Source organism: Bidens hawaiensis, unplaced genomic scaffold (genome assembly GCF_021521415.1).
Source record: "Bidens hawaiensis isolate Kalapana, Puna unplaced genomic scaffold, B.hawaiensis_p1.1 tig00022014_1, whole genome shotgun sequence".
In the NCBI taxonomy this organism is placed as follows: Eukaryota; Viridiplantae; Streptophyta; class Magnoliopsida; order Asterales; family Asteraceae; genus Bidens; species Bidens hawaiensis.
The window spans coordinates 7,958-29,735 of NW_027493416.1; the positions used below are offsets into that span (position 1 = coordinate 7,958).

Genomic DNA, 21,778 nt, shown 5'->3' on the forward strand with positions numbered 1-21,778 from the left:
AAAAAATAAATATTAAAAAGCAAAAATATAAAACAATCCCCCTAAAGTATTAATAATAAATTTGACCAGCGTCCTATTCCTGTAAAACAGAAATAGACCGTAGGTAAATCATTACACCTAGTTTTCATCACACAAAAATGGTAGTTGGTATTGGTGAAACCAAACAAAAGATACTAAAGAAGTTTTATGTGAAACACAACTACTGTACATGCACTTATGTCCTGATCTCCATACATAAATTTGAAACAATAATAATATTATCAACAAAGATGAAATAAGCAAAACAAAACTGATGGTATAATAATTATAAAGTTTCCAGTATAAATAAACTTATGATAGCATCAAGCAATATGCAGTATCATTACAATGAAAAATATTAATCAAATTACAAACACTCCATATAAATAAAATTATGGATTATTATTACCTGTGAAACCCTAAGAAGGATCGATTGTCGTTGGAAGATCATCGTTACCGGTGCCACGTGGTGTCGGGAATTGCGGGTGTTGGCCAATACCTCCCGCAGATATATTCATAGCGAGAACATCGGCCGTGTTGTCGTAACTATTGCTGACATTAAAAGCCCGTATGACGGACGTTTGATGATCCCTCGAGGCGAAAAATTGTGGGTGGTGGTTGTATAGGTGGTCTCTAGTGGCCCCACCACCACAACATGAAATCAAGTTGTTCCGCAGGGATTGGTGGTGGGTTGCTACTGCAGCAGCAATTATTCCTTGAGCAGCGGAATGGTTTTGGTATTTAGAAAGTTCGGATTTTGCATACGTAAGATCCATCTGAAGCTGACGGAGTTGGTGTTGGAGGAGTGAGATTACGCCAACGCAACCGTAAACCGGATCGCGGAGACGCATATCCGCCTCGTAAGCAAGCGAGTTTACCGCGTCTTCGTGTTGGTGCGGGTGGAGTTCGTTTAATAGCTTTGTAACGTTGCTGGCTCCAAAAACTTTGTGAACATTTGCAAACTTTTGAGGTTGGTCTGGTGGGAAATAAGGTGCAAAAACACATTCTGGTTGGCATTTTCTCCTCAAAAACTTGCAAGCAGCACATGGTGAATTTGAAGATGAAGCCATTTGTTAATTAACTTCTTGATTGTTCTTGCACCAAGATTCTTGAATAATGTTTGATTCTGCAATAACAATTGACAAATATAGGAATCAAAACCTAAATTTTAGGATCATAAGTTCATAACACTATAGTATTTAACACTAAAATAAGTATAAAAAAATAATAATTAAAAGCTTGATGAATATACTATATATTGTTCTTGATTCATATACTAGTAACCAAGAAGATTGCAAAAGCTAGCTAGATCTGAATTTTTTATAAAATACCAAGAACTTCTAGAATATTTTCTGAATTCTTTAGCTTCACCAATGAGTAATATGTAGATCTTGAAGGGTTTTATTTTTCTTTTGAATTTATTAACAAAAACTGGGAAAATGGGGAGAAAAAGAGTGTATTTTTATGAAGTATGAAGAGTGTGAATTAGAACTAGAATTGAAGAGAGAAGCTAAGAAGATTGGATCTTGTGCAAGTGAGTTTTTTAAAGGCGAGGGTTTTGAGGGTTAGATTTGTAATGCTTCTTGGGATAACAATCATTGATGACTTTTTTGCACTTAAAATAATATATACATTTAAATGCTAGGAAATTTACTAGAGGGAGAAGACCTAAGGTGCATAAGATATGACTACACAAGAGATCAAAACACAGGCTAAAGATTTATAGTGAAGTTGTGTAACTAATCAAAAAACACTTTAGAAGTCTAAAGAAACCCTAAAAACTAGATGAAATCAGAATTCTTTATAATGTAAATGCATGACAAAAGAAAATGTTTTTATTTATTTTTTTACAAATTCTTGAAGCGGGTTCGAATACCATTCACATGTCATATCTCGGATTCAAGCCTGGTGAAACATCACTAAGTTGATTAAGGCTCACAGCATTATCGAACCGAACCCTCTTTGTAGCACCACGATTTCCAGAGGGTTTTGCCTGTGTTCGGCATTGAAAAAAGAAATACAAAGTGAAAGTAGATTTCAACCTGAATTCTATACTCTTCTTTGGATTAGGAGCAAGGAATAAGGAAAGATATGATGATGACCTGGATCTCTTTGGTCAAACCCTCTCTCTCTCTCTCTCTCTCTAGATTTTCCCCTTTAAAGTGAAATAGTGTGAAGTAAGAGATGAATTGTAAAGAAATGAGGGCCTAGCCTTTAGCTTATTGACCAAAAAGACAAAATGGAAAGTTACAAAAGGGTTTTGATGAGTGATCTTGCTCAGTATGAATCCTACTTTTTTCCCCTAAACTCAAGAAACAGAAGAGACTAATAATCTTACAAGCCTGTTCATCACTGTACTGTCAGCATACTTTATGTGCTTTCAAGTGTATGTGTTTATTGGTGCTTCTTTCTTGATGAATCAAGGAAGGGATTTTAGGTTCAAGAAAATAGAGTTAAAATCTTTCTTGGTGAATAAAAGATTGTAATTTATATAGGGTTCTTTAGGGTTTGCAAGAAGAAAAAAGTGTAAAACTTTAAAGTGAGAATAGAATAAATCTTTATAATAGGATTCTAGGGTTTTTAAGAAAAGATAAAAGTATATTTCTTGTATTTTACCTCTACACTATTTGGTGTGGTGGCAAAGGTGGTTTAGTCTTAAAATGACGGCCAGGGAATCGATTCCCACAAAGGGTGGTTTATAAATAATATATTTGGCTATTCAAAAGAAAAAAATTCTTGTACTTCAAATGTTGTGGTTACCAGAAAGTGACAAATAAGCGGGCAAAAATTTGTGTCACAACCCCTTTTAAATAGCAAAATTGATTATATTGAAAACAAAGCTATGGTTCTTTGATGCTGATCACTAAACTTTTTTAAAGTATGCAATGTATAGCTTTTGGGGCAATGAACCCAAAATATATTAAAAGAGAAGGAATATTCCAATTAAATAAAGAAGAATGTGGAACTATTTTTTTTGGGTTTTCAATAGGAGGTAAAAGAAAAACCCAGATTCAACAACTGATTTGGAAATCTAAAACATTTATGGGGTATTCATGTATGTGATTAAGATTAACATTTTTTTTTGAGGTGTTATAAGAGTATAATATTAGATGATGCACTTGACCCGATTATCTGAAATATATATATATATATATCCGCTTACTCAAATTGGTCATATATGCTTTCCCATAAATATTTTCTTTTATAATTTTTTATTCTAGGTAATAGAACAATTTACTAATTTGCTAAACTTTAGTTTTTGTATTCTAAACTTTTTAGGTAAGATCTAGAAATCCTAATAGGTAATTTCTAACAAACTTATGTACATGCATACCCGACACCCAACGAGTAATGGATTGAATATGATATACGATTTTACATTCGGGTACACAGTTACAAATCCGTCCAATTATTGTCTCTAGTTTGGAAGAAAGCGGAGATATATATGTTAAAAGTAATCAAAGGAGGAACCAAATTACCTTTGGCCTAGCGATATCGGTGTATATATAATAAAGGTATAATTTACAAGTAGATTAAAGAGTGTATGAATTCTCGTTAAAAGAAAAGTAATTATAGGAAAAGACAAATTTGAAAGTTGGAATAATAACTAAATGAAAATATAGAATTGAGATGGAATATAATAATGTGAAAGGCAATCTTTAGGCTTGCATGTCATCTGTTTTTAAGGGTAAAAAAACAGGTTTGAAGTAGCATCTAAAGATGGTGTCATCAGATGAGAGAGATCCCCCATGAGCCGAGCCTAAGGAAACGCGGAGAAAGTGAGCCTACTACTCTAGCTATTACATCCTACCCTAAATTCTCTCTTTTTATATATTAACTTGTTTCTTAAATTAATAACATTATTATTTAAATAGATATACATGTATAGCAGCTATCAAAGGAATAAACCCAAAAGTTTGACACGACACAATAATGTATTAGATTGTGTTTAGTTGAAGTTTTTAACCTAAATAGATACATAAATATCACTTATTTGCGATGGCCTTTTGGTTTAATAACATTAGACTTGGGACTTAAGATCTCAGGTTTAAAACCTGAATCAATGAATTTACCCATTTTAGTGGTTTCTTTCTTCATGGTATTTCTGGATGAGTCGGACCTGGAGCGTCAGAATTTGTATGGATGTTTGACATTTTGTTTTAGGAAGACTCACTCAAGTATTTGAGTATTTCCAAAACGTTGTAAATGAAAAGTTAATTTATATTTTCAGTATAAAATACTAATATTAAATTAATCATTGTCATGTGAAGATATATACCATCAAATATGCTTTATAAAATTCGCGCAAAGGTTGTTACGTGTTTCTCTATTGCGTATTGCTTGATGATTTGCTTGTTATTCTGTGTCGTTGATCATTGTAAAAGTTGGTTAAATATTTTCATAGTTTTCGCAAGTCGCTCGCCTTAGTCCGCTGAAATCATGTTAGGTATGTTGGAGGAATCTGCCAAACAATTGAATAAACTAAAACAATAATAAAATTGAACATGTATCGTGTGTAATCACACTGCCTTAAAAGCGATTTGAGCGCTACTGGGGTACAAATAGATGTTGACAATCGCTCTCCAAGGTTAGCACAAAGATGAATTAAAGTATTCTTGTGTACTCAAGAAGAAATCAATGATGAAGATTGAATAAACGTATGATCAAAGTGTTGGAGATAATGTTAATCTAATTAGGGTTAATGAAAAAAAGAATAAACTGTTTTTCTTCTTTCATAACCGTGATTTGAAGGTTATTTAATATTAATAGATATTAATTTATATTTAATAATATTAAACTTATGTTGACTTTTTTTTAAATTCCAACAAGGTAAACAACGAAACTGGATATGACATTTCTTTAGTTCAAAAATCAGGCACAACATGCTATCAATAACTCAAGGGGCAACCTATTTGTTTAACTAAACACATGGAACAACCTGTTTCTTTAACAAAGTCATTGGGGGACTTGTTTTGTGCAACAACTCGTTAGGACGGCCAATATGTTCAACAAACGCGTCTAGACAATCTGTTTACAAACCCGTTTGGACACGGGTTTGTTCATCAAACTTGTGTGGACGACCTGTTTTGTTCATCAAACTCATCTGGACGACCAGTTTGTTCACAAAACTAGTCAACTGGTGTTATTTGATTAGAGGACATACGTACTGTGCGAGTAAAAAACGACGGCGACGCCGTGCTTGAAAGAAACCTTTCTAAAACTTTTGATTTATGAGAACATAAACGAAATCTCTCTATAAAAATACATGAATTTCCCGTTCATATTTTTGGATTGTTAGTATGTTTTAATAGATACGTGAAACAAAAAATTTGGGATTTTTTTGGTACGGCGTACTTTCATAATAATATTCTGATGGGTTGTGAATGAATGTGTGTTGTCATGTGACAAGACATTTCATATTCCTTTCTTAATACTACTACTCCAAATCTGCAACTGCAAGACTATAGACCTTTTGTTATGTTTTGCCACCACCTCTCTCTCCTATATTTTTACTTTAACTTAATTTTTATCTTTATTATGCTATAAAATGTAATAACAAAATGCTTATAGTCATTTTATTTTATAATTACTTGAATCTTAATTTATACGTACAATAGTTCTTAATATGTAAACTCTCATTTCAAATGCAGCGGAATTGTTCAAAAATCTCAAAACAAGTCTTACCGAACAAATACAATTTTCATATAGAAAACGTAAATGTCTAAAACAAACATAAACCATGAGATCGATGTTATTCTTCAGTAAGGTGATCTTTTCTGCAATATCAATCATACCATTATGGTTCAAACATTCCTACGTTTAACCTAATGTGCATACTAAATAGCATGCACACCAAGTTAAGCGCGGAAATGGTGGGATCTTATGGGCATGTATACATAGATGGCTACTTGGCCTAAGATTGGCATTCCATGGTTGGCTCTAAAGTTTTCTTTGGAAATTTATGTGGTGTTTTCTTTATGTTTCTCTTGTTCACCAAGAGCTTGATCTTGATAAAGCTATCATGTGTATATACATAGGTGTTTTAGTTCATATATTTAAAGAATCAGAGATGGTGTTCTTGTTTATATACACAATCATGGTGTTTTGTTTCTAGTTTACGTTATGAGATATGTGGTGGCGATGACTACGCTTTTTATTTTTATGTGTTATACAGGGAAGACACTAATCAAAACTCTAAGTTAGCGTTTGATATGCAGGAATAACATACACAATTTGATGAACCAATGTGAAGGAATGATAAAAGAGGATGTTTCGTTGGTCAATGAAATTAAATCACTTATTATACAAAAAAATCTCATTCTCCTAAAACACGTCAAAAGCATTCATCCGTAGGTTCGTACCCCTTACTTTTTTTTTCATGCAATTCCCTCTTTCCCTCTACTTTCTTGACACCACCACCTAACCACCACTACCCTACCACCTACGTCGCCACCGCCACAACATGACCACTGTCATCGCTACCACCACCATTGTCACCGCCACTGTTATCATTTTTTTATTTTGGTAAATTTTTTCTTTATCTTGAGATAATGATTTTATTTTATTCATTTATCTTTATATAGCTTATCAAACAACATAAAACAATGATTAATTTCATTCAAATAAAACAACAAAATCAGACGACTCTAATATATAGAAAACAGAATACAAACTCTAGATGCCTAATAGGTCCGTCATCTCATTTATAATAAACATGATATCTAATAATATATTTAATTTTATATATAAAATATTGTGGAGCCTTCTACATTGTAAGCCTTGATAGTCAACGACGGAGTGAATTAATTGTCCATGTTTTACACATGCACTTCTTTTTAATTTTGATTCATGATCCATCTAATCGCATTCATTAACATACATTATCATCATGTCATGTCATCTACTTTCCCTTAACCCAAATACCCAAGTACATACGCTCATTAAACTCGTAGGACTTAAAACATAGAAACACTGGGTTCGAATTTTATTTAATATTGCAACGGTATTGGTATTAAAAAGATTATTTTTAAATGTATGATAGTTGATTTTTTTTATTGTTTTATGTAATGAATGGTCCTGAGATTGGTTGATTGAGCAAAAATAAACATACTGAGTTTTCGTATTTTAATAATTGAAATACTAAAAAGATTGCAAAAATATTTTATGGATTCTATTATTAGTAATGATACTTTTATTAATTTATGTTTACGATTTAATGCCTACACCGTCGATACCGCCACAAGTACGGGCTTTTTTTTGGGTGGTTCACCACAATTTTTTTTTAAATATGTTAGTTTTGTTTTAAATATGTTACTTTGTTGTATTTGTGCATTGACAAATTTATTTATTGGTTTAGTTCGGTGTAGTAACCTGATACCAACCGAATACGCGTCAGTTCACCGTCACAACGCGCATGTTTTTTTTGGGTGTTGATGATCTTTTTTTGGTTTAGTTCCGATGTCGTAACCCAAGACCGACCACATTCGTGTTGACTCGCGGCCGTACTAACTACCTCGTGTGTTTTACCTATCGACTATACTTTGCTTAACATATTTTTATCATAAGTTATACAAGTGTCAATACTATTATGTGTGCTTACTTTTTTGGGTTTATTATCGTTACCATTACGAACCTAATCGATAGAGACCGAATTCGCGTCGCTACATCTCCGGGTTTTGTTATCTAGTAAGATGTTAAATCTCAAGTTCAATATCTTTTAATATGATAAGTATTACAATATATGCCAAGTTGAATGAAACTTTTCTTGTCCGAACCTAAGTGATATAAAAAGCCTAAGAGGCCAAAAAAAGCCCAGCCCAGATAATATCATCAGCTCAATACTACTTTTCAAACATAAGTGGTCCATTTAACATAAATTTTAAAGACACCACAGTCCACACCACTTAACTTTTGTAGAAAGTGGTAAGCAAAATATACGGACTCATTGTACGTTAAATATACGGAAACTCATTGTACGTTTATACAATGGAGCTCAAAAAAGTTGTACTTCAAGTCCAAATTAAGCATTAAACAGAGCTGTCTTCGAAATTTTGAATGCCCAAAACGAATACTATTAAAATACCCTTATATAGAAAATATTCTCTCCCAAAATAACCCAATAAAACATATTATTAGGTTGTAAAACAAGTCCATTACTTTATTGGTATTTCTTATAAGCCAAGTTCACTTATTAATGCTAAAAAAATATATTTATATGTATGTATATAACATTTTCTTTTTAAATTTCATGCCTTCATCGAGATCATGCCCTAAACACCGGTTGACCCCTATATGAGGTCTGAGACGGCTCTGGCATTAGACAAACATTATGTCAAGTTACTTGTTGATAACTCATACATGAGGATGACTGAAAGTAAACATAATAAGAGGGGTGGGTACACGTTTAGCAAACGGGACGGTCTTGAGTCAACTTGGCGTGCTAGCAATTTGACATCTTTACTTTTTAACTTTTTAAGAGATATTTAATGGTAAAACCATTTGTTTACGGTTTTTTATGTCAAAACTTAATAGCTAAAGAAGAAATGGACGTCTAAGTTAAACCTATCATATTAGTTTACGTTAAATTGTTTTTTAGATTATAGTTTTTTATAGTCCGTGTTGAGTTCGATCATCAACTCATAAACATGACCATATAAAACTAAATGTATATCATTATATGTACTATTATATGTCAACGAAAAAAGATAAGTATTATAGACAAATTTACACATAATTGACTTTGAGCAAAAATTTCATGTTTACAAGCAAACTTTTGTTTGTAGTTTATTGGTCCGTAACACAACTATTTTCTATACAATATGTCGCATATGATAAGCTTCATAATATCTTATTATATCCTTTATTTATGCTACAATAAAAAAAATCAAAACTGCATCTACACAAACGTCCACGTGCCTTGATAGGTTGGTTAAAATTCCCATATTATGGTCTTGCACCTAAACTCTTGGTTGAGTCTTTGACCATCTTTTGTCGTTAAGACTGTCTCCATAATATTAAGTTAATAACATACACATTCAATTAATCAAAATTTTCCTACTTCTTTCAAAACACTTTTTTTTCCTGAGTTAATCTATATAAATATTCTTACATAAATATTGTTACAGATCCTTATATTTTTACATTATTACCATTTTTAAAAAAATTTATTTATTTTAGTCAAATATTTTTAATACCAAATGAAATTATTCATAAGCTTTTTAATTAACCTTCTATAAAAACAATACGTTGTTAGTAAAAAAATTATTATAGTTTAAAGTATTGTATAAAAAAGTTAAAAATATATAAATGATGTTTTGTAATAAAGTTATTACATTCTATGTATAAAAATATCTAAACTAAAATATAAGCATGGTGTACAAGTAGTTGAAGCACTTAAGTCAGACTGAAAAAGTAAATGAATCTTTGAATTGACTCTACATAGCCCTTGTGGAGGGCAACTCCACATCAGCTACGAGCAAGGGACGCAGATGATCTTATATGGACAATTAAAAAGGCCGCTAATTAAGTATAGAATTTCTTTTGTTGCACGTACGTAAACAAATATAAAAAATTTAGTTACATGAATAATATATAACATGAATTTTCTAAAAGATAAACTCATACTAAAAAAACTCTACATAAAAATTTTATTTAATTTATAAAAAAGCAAGTTATATTTTAATATTTTAATTTTCTAAACTTTGACTTAATTTATAACTTTTAAAGCACTTCCTTCTTGATCTTCTTCATCAATCCTATTTGGCTATCTTTTGTTTTTAACACATTGAAGCTGCAATTTCTATCACTTGGTACATTTTTAATAGGGGTGTGTAAGAAATTGAAAAAAATGATTCGAAACTGAAAAATTCAAATCGTAAAAAACCAAAACGAAATAAAAACCGACGATTTGGTTTTATGTTTTGGTAAAAACTGAACTAACAGTTCGGTTTTGGTTTTGTATGTAATAAAAACCGAACTGAACCGAATTTCTAGATTTTTATTTTTTTTATTTTTATTTTAAGTAATTTATAAGAATTTAATAAATTTGTAAGTCAAAAACTTTTATCCAAATGCATAATAGTCTATTAGTTAACATTTAACAAAATTATTTATACCTAAATTCATTATTTTCGGACAACTTTCTTTTCGGTCCAAAATTTTCAAGCTCAAATGCCAAAAACCGAAACCAAACCGTGAAGACTTAATCTTGATTTGTTAAGTGATTAAATTTTCGGGTTTGTTTTGTTAAGTTTTATATTAATATTTGTTTAACATGATAAGAATATGATGGATATATTATAAAATATGTTTTCCAATTTAGGCTTGGCTCTAGAGCAAGTTTAGCAGATCTATAAATAGGGTTCTCCATGTAAGTAAGTTTGTTATGCTCGTTTGATAAAGTTCGTTTTCATTTTCAAATCCCCTAATTTTTAATACGCAAAGATAAACACTTTTTTTTGCCTGTATGTGGAGTGAAAAATCATGAAATCAATAATATTATGACCGCTTTCACGGTTTGTTTTTCAAAGGAGGACCATAAATATATACATACAAATTTATGCATGCATATATATATTAACGATAGCACTCAATAAACATAGCACTCTTCTGCTTTGATAAATGTGAAAATAAAAACCTTTTTATTCTTCTTATTTATTTTTATCCAAACTGTTATTATTCTTGTTTTAAGTAGCCCCACTTAGAATTTGCAGGTTTTTGTTCTTTGGTTTTGGATTTTTGGGGCATGCTGTTGTTAATATTCCTCAGTCATTTGTTTTCTTTCACTTGTTTCTGACAACAAATGTATGATTTTTCCAAATGGGGTGCTTCAAAACATGTTTTTTTGAGTGAAATCTTGGGTTGATTGAGGTGGGATTTTGTCAGTTTTGCCCCTGTGATGGAATCAATGTGATATTTATAACTTTGTTAGGTGATCATTGAAGTCTGTTTCAAAGTGTGATATGAATATTGTTGGAGATAAGATTGGTGCTCAAAGTTTGTTTGAGGAGATGACACTGTTGAAGGAAAAGCAGGATCAAACTGGTTAGTTACTTTTACAATTTTAGCATTTTAGCAAATTTTTAGCGGTCGAGCTTTCACTGGTTTTCTGAATTTAGTTCTGTTGAAAACAAACTGTTTTTTAACTGATCTTATCGGTTAGCACTTAGCGGAGTATTATAGGTTCCGTGAGTTTCGGCTCCTCGTGATTAAAGAAAGATTAGCAAATTTCATGTGCTTTGTGAAGCAGATTATACTCAAAATTTAAGAAGATTAGTCTTTATATTTGGTTCCATGTTTAAAGTCTAGCAATATGTCATCAAATGTACAATTATGCTTTAGATAGTTATTTTATTTTAATTTTTGGCCTAGTAACAAGGTAATACCAATTTGTAAACTTGCTAAATACAATTATGATTTGTACATTGATTCTTTTTTATCTTCTTCCTTTTTTTTTGTAAGTTTTCTCTCTAAATTATAGAATTTTACAAGAGAATAAGTCATAAACATGTCCATTTTAATATTTTATGGTGTATATTTTAAAAAGAAAAAAATTCATGTATCTACTTTGCTTTCACCAAAACTTCCCTTCAAAAAGTAAATTATCTAAGCCCCTTTTAGTTTGCATTTGCAAGAAAATTTTGGCAAGCAATTTTTTTAACGTATCTACTTTATTTTCAGGTATATAATGTATCTTGCATGAGTGTCTACTTTATTTTTGTCCAAGCCTTTTTCGGTTGAGAAACACACATTTTTTTAACGTAGAAAGTGAATCAAGTTTGTTCATTCAAAGTCATTTTTTGAACGCTTCACGTATATTCTATGTTTCATGCCTATAGAACTATAAAAAGAAGGGGAGGGGGAGGGGGGGGGGGGGGAATTATTTGTGACATTCTGATTTTAGAATAGTATTTTTCTTATTATGAAAACATTGTTTTGGTTTTATTTGGCTTGATGACATTAGTGGCAGAGAATGATAGGGAGAGTTGTGTTTGAAAATCTTGTAGTATATGTAACAGTTCTGATTTTATTCATATTGCAGGGGTAAAAAAGCCAATAAATTCAGAATTATGGCATGCATGTGCTGGCCCATTGGTATCCTTACCACTGGTTGGAAGCCTTGTTTATTATTTTCCCACAAGGACACAGTGAACAGGTTCTGTTTTTTTCATAAATCCATTTGTTTCAAACTTATTTTAATTATATTTTGAGTTTTTAATCATTTTTTGAAGATGCTCTTTCAACAATATTCAGGTTTGAACATGTTTAGCTAAACTGGTCGTGTTCGGGTTAACCTGGCGCATTGTATGGTAGCCCGCTAAACCATTTTTTAAAACTTTTTTTTGAAGTTAAAAGATAAATTGACATAAGAGTTTATAGTTTAAACATACTTATTTTATATACACATGTATTTTTTTTTATTTTTTATTTTTTATTTTTGTAATATGTCATTTAAAGTATTAATATGAAAAAAATTAAAAGAGGTATAAACCATATGGGCCAAAATTTTGGCCTCGTGTCGGGCTGGATCCACGAACACGACTTGTTTACCATCCCTAGGAAAACCAAGGGTATATAAGTAATTTTCAACTACCAATTAAATAACTACCTTTGTTCTAGCTATTTTAACTCTGATTATTTGAATCCTAAATCATTAAGTTATAGCAAACAGAAGTAGAATAACCAAACACTTGAAGTTGAATATTACTATGCATAATTTACTTATAGCAACTGTTTGCATTAATGCCTCTATGGTCGAAAGTCGAAACGGGACCGCAAATGAAAACAAAATATGAAAGCGAACAAAAATTTAAAACAGTTTACATACTTGGGCTATTTGATGTAGACATGTTGTGTGTTTTTTTTTCCTAACACGCGATCAAATTTTGTTCATTAGGTGGCGGCCACAACAAACAGAACCGGGACAACTCAAGTTCCTAGCTACCCGAATCTTCCTTCCCAAATATTGTGCCAAGTTCTAAGTTCTACTCTACATGTATGTTAGTCAACGGGTCACCTTAAATAAGTCAACAGGTCAAAATAGATCACCTTAAATAAGTCAACGGTGTCAAAATGCTACATTTTAAGTTAGTCAATAGGTCAAATTGGGTTACTTTATATTAGTCAACGGGTCAATGACTATATGTATTTCATCTAAGTTCATAAAAGTAACATACAGGTGGCAAAACGCGCGGGTTGGGTAACGGGCCAAAACTAGTATTTTTTTTTGTGGGTCGACTAGAAACACTTTTTGTCCAATATTTTATTAACTGTTTTACAGATAATTAGTGTGTGAGAATAAGTGAGATATTAATATATAAAATTTTGCTATTCTAAATAACAATATAGTTACTTTTTAGTATAATGTTTTAGAAGGTTTTATGCGTTAAAAATACACTTTTGGTGGGTTCCGGCTGTTTGGCCCGTTTCTTTTTTAAGCCCTTTTTTACGAGTTTGACCCGTTAGGTCAGCCTATTCATAAGTAAACGAGTCAACATTCGAACTAATTATTTTCTTATTGATCGATGCATTTCTTCATTCTTAATTTACTTATTACTGAAATAGGCAGATAAAGATACTGATGAGATCTATGCCCAAATGAGCCTTCAACCTCTAAACTCTGTGAGTTTTTGTTATTTTGAAAAATAAAATAAAATAATATTATATATAACATCTTGCATATATTAAAGGTTTTCAATGACAAATGTGAATGATGGATTTTATAATTCAGGAAAAAGATGTTTTATCTGTAACGGATATTGGAATGAGACTGAGCAAACATCCAAGTGAGTTCTTTTGCAAGACTTTGACCCCGAGTGATACTAGCACGCATGGTGGCTTCTCGGTGCCTTGTAGAGCAGCAGAAAAGCTTTTCCCACCATTGGTGAGGTTTTATTATATGTGGATAAATGGACGGATCTGGCGGGTTGAGTAACGGGTTAAAATAATAGTTTTGGTACGGTCAAAACGGGCCAGACAGGGTGGACAGAACAATTTTGTCCTTTTTATGTTTTTCTTTTTAAGGCTGAGGGGTGTGGGTGGCGCGAGAGGGGGGCGCGAGTGGGGGCGCCAGCCAATAATATTGTGACGTGTGGCAGAGAGAGAAACTTGATAAGATGGGTATTGGTTGTGGTGCTCGCGCCCCGGGACATGGTGTGGAGGGGCGCGAGAGGGGGCGCGAGCGGTTTTTTTTTTTATTTTTTTATAAATGTATTAAAAAAACGTATTATTAAAAAAACTCATAAATTATTTAAAAAAACACACATTAATTAAAAAAACACATTAATATCTAAAAAAAAAATTAAAGTACTAAAAAAAAACATTATTCTTATTATTCGGCTTGGTCTTCTTCGATCAACCTCTTCCGGATACGTTCCTTTTGTTTTTCCATCAGCATTTGGTCGACCGGATTTAGGTTACTGAAGTCTCTTGTAAGGAATTCCAAATCTCTCATTCTTTTTTTTTCCTTTTTGTCATTAGAGACCACCTCCATGGTTTTGTTGAATTTATTGAGGGATTCAACAAGATCGTTGATGTTTACGGCTTCCCCCTCAGCCGGTTTTTTGCCCCTGGCGTCCCTTCCCAATGGCCGCCTCCTCGGCGGTGAAGACGTTTCCTCCCCCGCAACGTTTAGGTCGAATCCAACCCGGCAATCCGACCCGGCGGAAGTGCTGTACGCTCCAGACGAACTAGTTTTAGTCCGTTTCAGCCCTACTTCCGCATCAACGTCCGGCGCCACCAGCTCAACCCACTTAGAACACCTTCTCAACCTCTCCCACACCTTTACATCGTCCCACGTCTTCACCGTCCCATACCTCCGCAGGCACTCCTGCCTCCACTCTTCGACAGTGAAATTATAAACCGCCAAATCGTCACTGCCACTTGGTCTCATACGACCGGCGTTCCTGTTGAACAGATTAGTAAACAAGCCGACAAATTTTCTGATTTCGGTCCACCGACCCGAAATCATATCGGCGTTCCGCTCTGTACTCCCAACGAGCGAATAGAACGTCTCCCTAACCTTTGTCCAAAAGACCTTGCTCTTTTGGTAGTCCGCTGCAAAATGCATAAATAAATTTGTAAGTCATTTAACTTTTTTATTTAACTTTTTTATTAAAAATCATTTTTAAAAACGTTAAAACAATTACCGCAACGCCTATCCTCAGAAATGACTATCCAAGCCCGACACAGGGCTTCCTTCTCATCCGATGACCACGGAGTGGTTTTCCGTTTCGTCCTTCCAGTCGAAGCCGAACCCGACCCGTCTGTTGCAACTTGTTTTTTCCGGTGGACGCGTCTTCTTTGTCCCGCAGCTTCACCTTCTGGTTCTTGTGTCTCCGGAACTACAAAGTTAGGAGACGGTTGTATGTTGGATTGTTGAAAGCCGGATGATTGTTGCGACCCCGAATAAAACATCGCTTGGTCCGGTGCCGACCATAAATCGTCGTAACTGTAATCTGAATCTAGGTTTGGGTACCAATTTCCAGCCATGTTTTTAAAAAAAGGTTTGGAAGATGGGGTGATTTCGGGTTTTGGGTGTGGTATGTGATATTGGTATGTGATAATGGTGTTGGTTTGGTTTTGATATAGGTTTAATAGAGAGAAAAAATTGTATGTTATTATATAGAGAAAAAAAATCGGGTTTGATATAGGTTTGATATTGGTATGTTATTATATAGAGAAAAAAAATTTTTTTTTTTTAATAAAAAACGAGCCCACGGCTCTATTCACGCTTTCCAAGAACCCTTCACGCCATTCCCAGCCGCTAGCCCATCCGCGCCTGCCTCTTTTTCCGCGCTCGCGCCCCTCTCGCGCCCCTCTCGCGCCTCGGTGGGGTGGTGCTCGCGCCCCGGGGCGCGAGCGGAAGGGCTTTCGCGCCCCTTCTCGCGCTCCGCACCCCTCAGCCTAATAAATTGTTGGTGTGTCGAATATGACTCGACATTTTTTTGTCCGGAATTTTTACTTTTCCAATAAATAGTTAGCGTGTCAAATATTAAAAAACGGAGCCTAAACAGTTTGGTTAACGGGTGAATAGTAGCTTTGGTATGGTCAAAACGTATCGGGTTGGATGAACCAAGATACTTGTCCAGAATGCTTATTTATTTTAGTAAATGGTTAGTGTGTCAAGTATATAAAATGGTTTGATGGTTTGGGCAACGGGTCGGGTCGGGCGGGCCCGGAACACTTTGGCCCAAAATGTTAACTTTTATAAAAAAAATAGCTGTTGTGTCAAATATATTAAAATGGGGAGGTCAGGCGGTTTGGGTAACATGTCAAACGATAGTTGTGGTAACGCTCAAAACGTGTCGACCAAGAGGATTCGGCATACTTTTGTCCAGAATGTTCGCTTTCTTTAACACAGTTAGTATTCCAAAACACAAATTGATAAAATTGTTCAGGTTAGACAGTTTGGAAAACAATTCATATTAGTTTTGGTACGGGTCAAAATGGGTTGGGCCATATTGACCCGTAACACTTTTCCAGAGTGTTTTTTAGATAAATAGTTGGTGTGCCAAATATCATTACAAAAGTTATATTATTTCAATAATAATATATTTTTTAATACAATGATTTAGGAGGTTTTATGCATTAAACAGGCAAACACGTTTGTGTCTTTCAACCCGTTTGTTCTATTTTCTTTCTAAGCTATGTTTTTATTCACCCGTGTGACCCATTAGAGATAAAAACACAGCCCAAATCTACCAAGTAAGTAGCTAGAGTTGTTGATCAAATTATATAGTGTTTCAGGATTTTTCAATGCAGCCTCCAACTCAAGAGCTTGTTGTCCGAGATTTGCATGATAATACATGGACATTCCGTCATATATTTCGAGGTGAAAATATCTCATTTTTACATCTTTCAGATTGCCATGCATGCAAATTAACAGTCAATATACCAAAAGCCTAATATCAAGAATCTGGTGTTTTTTTTTCTAATCATGTGTGTATATATAAATCGTAATACTTAAGCTTATTATAATTTTATCGAATATTATTTGTCAATCGTTTTCCATTTTATGCAGGGCAGCCAAAACGACACCTTTTGACTACGGGTTGGAGCATGTTTGTTAGTGCAAAAAGGCTTAAAGCAGGCGATGCAGTTCTATTTATCAGGTGACAAAATGTGTGGGTTGGGTAAAGGTCAAATGAGTAGTTTCATGTTATGTGTCCAAACGGGTTGGGTCGGGCTGACTGACATGGCAACACTTTTTGTCCATTTTTTTTGTCAACTTTTGACCCACATTTCCCCTTTTAGCAAATAAGCCCATTCAATATTATTACAGGGATGAAAAATCACAATTATTATTGGGAGTGAGGCGTGCAAACCGTCAACAAACAGCTTCACCGTCTTCGGTTTTATTTGCTGACAGCATGCACATAGGAGTGCTTGCTGCTGCAGCTCATGCTGCTGAAAATTGTAGCCCGTTTACAATATCTTATAACCCAAGGTAGTTTGTTGTAGCTCGTTTTCTTGAAGTCTAGATTACATAACAAGAACCGACATTTTGATGCAAATAAGCTGATTATCATGTTTATTGTAGGGTATGTCCTGCAGAATTCATCATCTCGTTGGAAAAATACCAGAAGTCGGTTTGTGGGAATAAACTATTTGTTGGTATGAGGTTTGGAATGATGTTTGAAACTGAGGATTCAGGAAAACGCAGGTACATGTATACATGTAATGTTTTGAACTTTAAATAACTAACATTTTTCTTAAGTAGCGATGGTATTTTGGATCCATTTACTTATAAATGAGTCGATTTTTGTTATGGTTGATGTCAAACGGGTCGAAAGTTTAATCCATAAAACCTTCTAAATCATTTATTCAAAATATTATATTCTTTTTGAGACAATATAAGTTTTAGTCATATTAACACTAACTATTTGGAAAGTTGCGTCTACCGAACTTAGCCTAACACATTTCTAACGGTACCAAAATGCCCATTTGGCCATTATCATCTATATCCAACGGTCCAACCTTTCGGTTATATTAAAAGACTGTTCAAATGTGAATTGATCATCTTGTTGTTTATGTAGGCATATGGGGACAATTACAGGTATAAGCGATGCAGATCCATTAAGGTGGCCTAACTCGAAGTGGCATGATCTTCAGGTTGTGTTTCATTAATATGAAGTTGTCCTCTAAATATATACATATCTTCCACAATTTCACAGATCACATTTACCAGTTCCTAGCAGTAAATATTGTTTTTAGTCATCTCATTGTAAATGAAATGAAATCAGTTACTCCAAATAGGAAAACAACTTTGTTACTCCGAATCTGCTTAGCGCGCAATGTTCTTTTCGTTTCGTTAGAGAAACGAGCTGCTGATCTTATTTTATTAACTATGAACCAGGAAAAGTGGTTTTTTTAGTTTTTGAAAGAGTTAATATGATATTTTTATATTTTTTAAGTATATAAAATATTGAGCTTTTATATATTCCATAAATAAATAAAGTAAAATTAGTTACTTATAAACTTTATTTCATTAATTAGTCAATTTTTTATTTTTATTTATTTATTTATTTATTTTGGGTGAAACAGGTTACATATGAAACTGCACCAAATTTCTATATGTGGCATTAATATAACATATACATTATCTCTTATTATTATTATACATATCAGGTGCAGTGGCATGAACCAGGATGTAGTGATAGGCAAAACCGAGTGAGCCCGTGGGACATCGAGACCCCCGAGAGTCTCTTTATTTTCCCTCCACTCGCTTCAACCTTAAAACGACCCTTCAACTCTAGCTTCATAGGAGAACCACCCGAAACATCTAACACTGTGGCCCGTCCTTTTCTTCGGGCCATAGAACCCATAAATGCAAACTTTTCAAACCCATCATTGTTAATCAACACGTTAACAAAACCTCAAAACTTAAACAATAGTGGGCCCGTTTCACCCGTTACCCAAAAATCCATTGCAGCGTCAGAGACAGTTAAACCATTTAAACCCGAACTGCCACCTCTCGAGCCCGTCATTAATCCTCAAACTTCTGTAAACGAGCTGCCCGTTTTTAATCATTTGTCACCAATCGAGCAGCTTGATTCTTCTTTTTGTGGCGTGGTCCCCGACCTCGGGCTAGAAACATGGGATTCACATGATGATGTTTATAATGGTGGCAGTTCGGTTGTTGACCCGTCAGTCTAGAGTGTCAGGTTGGATGAGTTTTGCGGGTTTGAAGATGGTGATCAAAGTGATCTTTCGGGTTATTTGGTAAACAACAGCTTTAGCCCGGGCCATGGGGATATTTTGCATAATGGCTCGCGGCCACAAGCGGGCCCACCGACTCGTATAAGAACTGAAGATGGTGATCAAAGTGATCTTTCGGGTTATTTGGTGAACGACAGTTTTAGCCCGGGCCATGGGGATATTATGCATGATGGCTCGTGGCCGCAAGCGGGCCCACCTACTCGTATTAGAACCAATACAAAGGTGAGTATCTTTGGGAATTGACACATTCATAAATGTAAAAGTAATGGACTGCATTTTAAACACTCATACTAATAATCTAATACATTAATACATATTTAACAAAAAGTAAGCGGGTCAAAATTGTCACCATCATGCGACACGCATGTATGAAAAGAAAAAAAAAACAAAAACTTTGTTGTTTTCTTTGTTTTGCAGATTCACAAGGTGGGATCGATAGGAAGATCGATTAATGTATCGAGATTCAAAAACTATGACGAACTGCTCTCTGAGATCGAGAGGATGTTCGGGCTTGATGGGCTGCTTAATGATTCTAGAGGTTCTGAATGGATGTTGGTGTTTGTGGATTTTGAGAATGATGTTTTTCTTGTTGGTGATGATCCATGGGAGTAAGTTACTTTTAAATTTGTATCCATATTTGATAGCTACTTATTTATGGATGGTTGATGTGCATTATGTTATAATGCATAAAAGATAAATCCATCCAATAATATTTTTCAGAAGATATGCACACTAACAAAGGTAGCATATGTTGCACATAGGCCTGTAAACGAACTGAATGAACACGAACAAGGGTATGTTCATGTTCGCCTGTTAACTTTGAACGAACAGGAACACTTAATCGAAAATATTTTTGTTCATGTTCGTTCGTTTAAAAAACGAACATGTTCGTGTTCGTTTATGTTCGTTGTTTAAAATCTAAATGAACAGTTCACGAACATAAATGGACATAATTGAACAAAGATAAATCAACATATGTGAACAAACGTGAACAAACACAAACAAAGATAAATGAACATAAAAGAACACAAACGAGCATAAATGAACGAACATAAACAAACGTTCATGAACATAAATGAACGAACAAACGTGTTTTCATGTTTGTTCGTATAATTACATGAACACAATTTTTTTGTTCGTTTATTAAATAAACGAACATAAGCGAACTTCCCACCAAATGATACACGAGCTGCTAACTGAACGTGCGGTTCGTTTCCAGGCCTAGTTGCACATGGTGCATGTTATTGAATGTTTGGTAGTGCATGAATGCCTCCTTTTTTGGTGGTTTTAACATCCAACAAACCGAGCATGGTCGTTTGGTACCATAAAAATGATAACAGTTCACTTCTAATCTTGATGAGTTAAATGCAGGGAATTTGTGGGGTGCGTTCGATGCATCAGGATTCTTTCGCTTTGTGAAGTTAGACAGATGCAGCTTCTGAACAACAGCACTGCGGAATGAGGCGTTAATTGCATGATGATCCTTAGGAGGCCTATTTTTATGTGTTATAGCTAACATTTAAGCTTTATAATATATGAGTGCAAGTTTGCTAATGTTAGAATTTCAGCTTGTGATATAACTTAACATGGTAATTTATTTCATAGACTTTGTTAGTACATTTTGATAGCAATTAGCCTGGTAATGGATAACAATTTGAATCGAACAAGAAAATCGAATTCTAACGGATACTCGTGATACAGAAATTCACCACACGAGGATTCGATAGGGCAAATCTAATCAACCCTAAGGATACAGAAACACCACCTTAGGTCTGAATAGAGTCCAAAGATCACCACACAAGGAGCCAACTTGTGCTAGCAATGGTCTTTACTGGTGACCCACGAAGGAAAGAACCAAGTAGAAGAAAATTAAATATAAAATCACCACCTTTCATTCATCCATAATTGCAGTACATAAAGAAACCAAAAAATAAAAAATAACTGACCCACTATCCTAAATAACTGGGAAAATAAAACTGATTACTACCTAAGAAGCTTAAAGAACAAGTAGATAAATCTAGTTAATTAAAATGCAAATAAAACATGCAAAATAAACAAGCTGGCGGTGAAGAACGTGGGAGAAACTTGACCCATCACCCGTTTTCATGTATTGGGGACCACCTCCGGGTTAGACCCGACCCGTTTCCTACGGCTAGTAGTCGTTTGCTGAATTGGGGTCCATCACATTTGTTCAAATTTTACATAAAAAATAAGGTGTATGGATTTGAGTTTTGAAAAAAAAAATGTTTTCATGGTGTTATATGCATGATTAGCAGTGTGACTTTATTTTGGTGTTCATAAAAAATTAATAAACAGAGTATACAACAAAATAATAACCTGATTGTTGTCCATGAGAAACCAATGATATATGTAGGATTACAAGAACGGTTCAAAATTAACCATGACGCGTTTGTACTTATCTTACTATTATAATAATAAAAGAGTACCATGTTTTGCCACTTGTCATGCTTTCATGACTCCTCATTTTTCTAACACATATCTACTAGATAAATCAATTTAATTTAATTATTAGCAATTATTA

At 33.9% G+C, this 21,778-nt stretch overlaps 2 pseudogenes; one reads left to right on the top strand and one right to left on the bottom strand.

Moving 5' to 3' along the window:
- Nucleotides 1-437: 437 nt before the first annotated feature.
- LOC143564525 (protein ASYMMETRIC LEAVES 2 pseudogene) lies at nt 438-1,126 on the bottom strand (annotated as a pseudogene).
- Nucleotides 1,127-10,979: 9,853 nt separating this feature from the next.
- On the top strand, nt 10,980-20,829 carry LOC143564542 (auxin response factor 5-like; annotated as a pseudogene).
- Nucleotides 20,830-21,778: the final 949 nt, after the last annotated feature.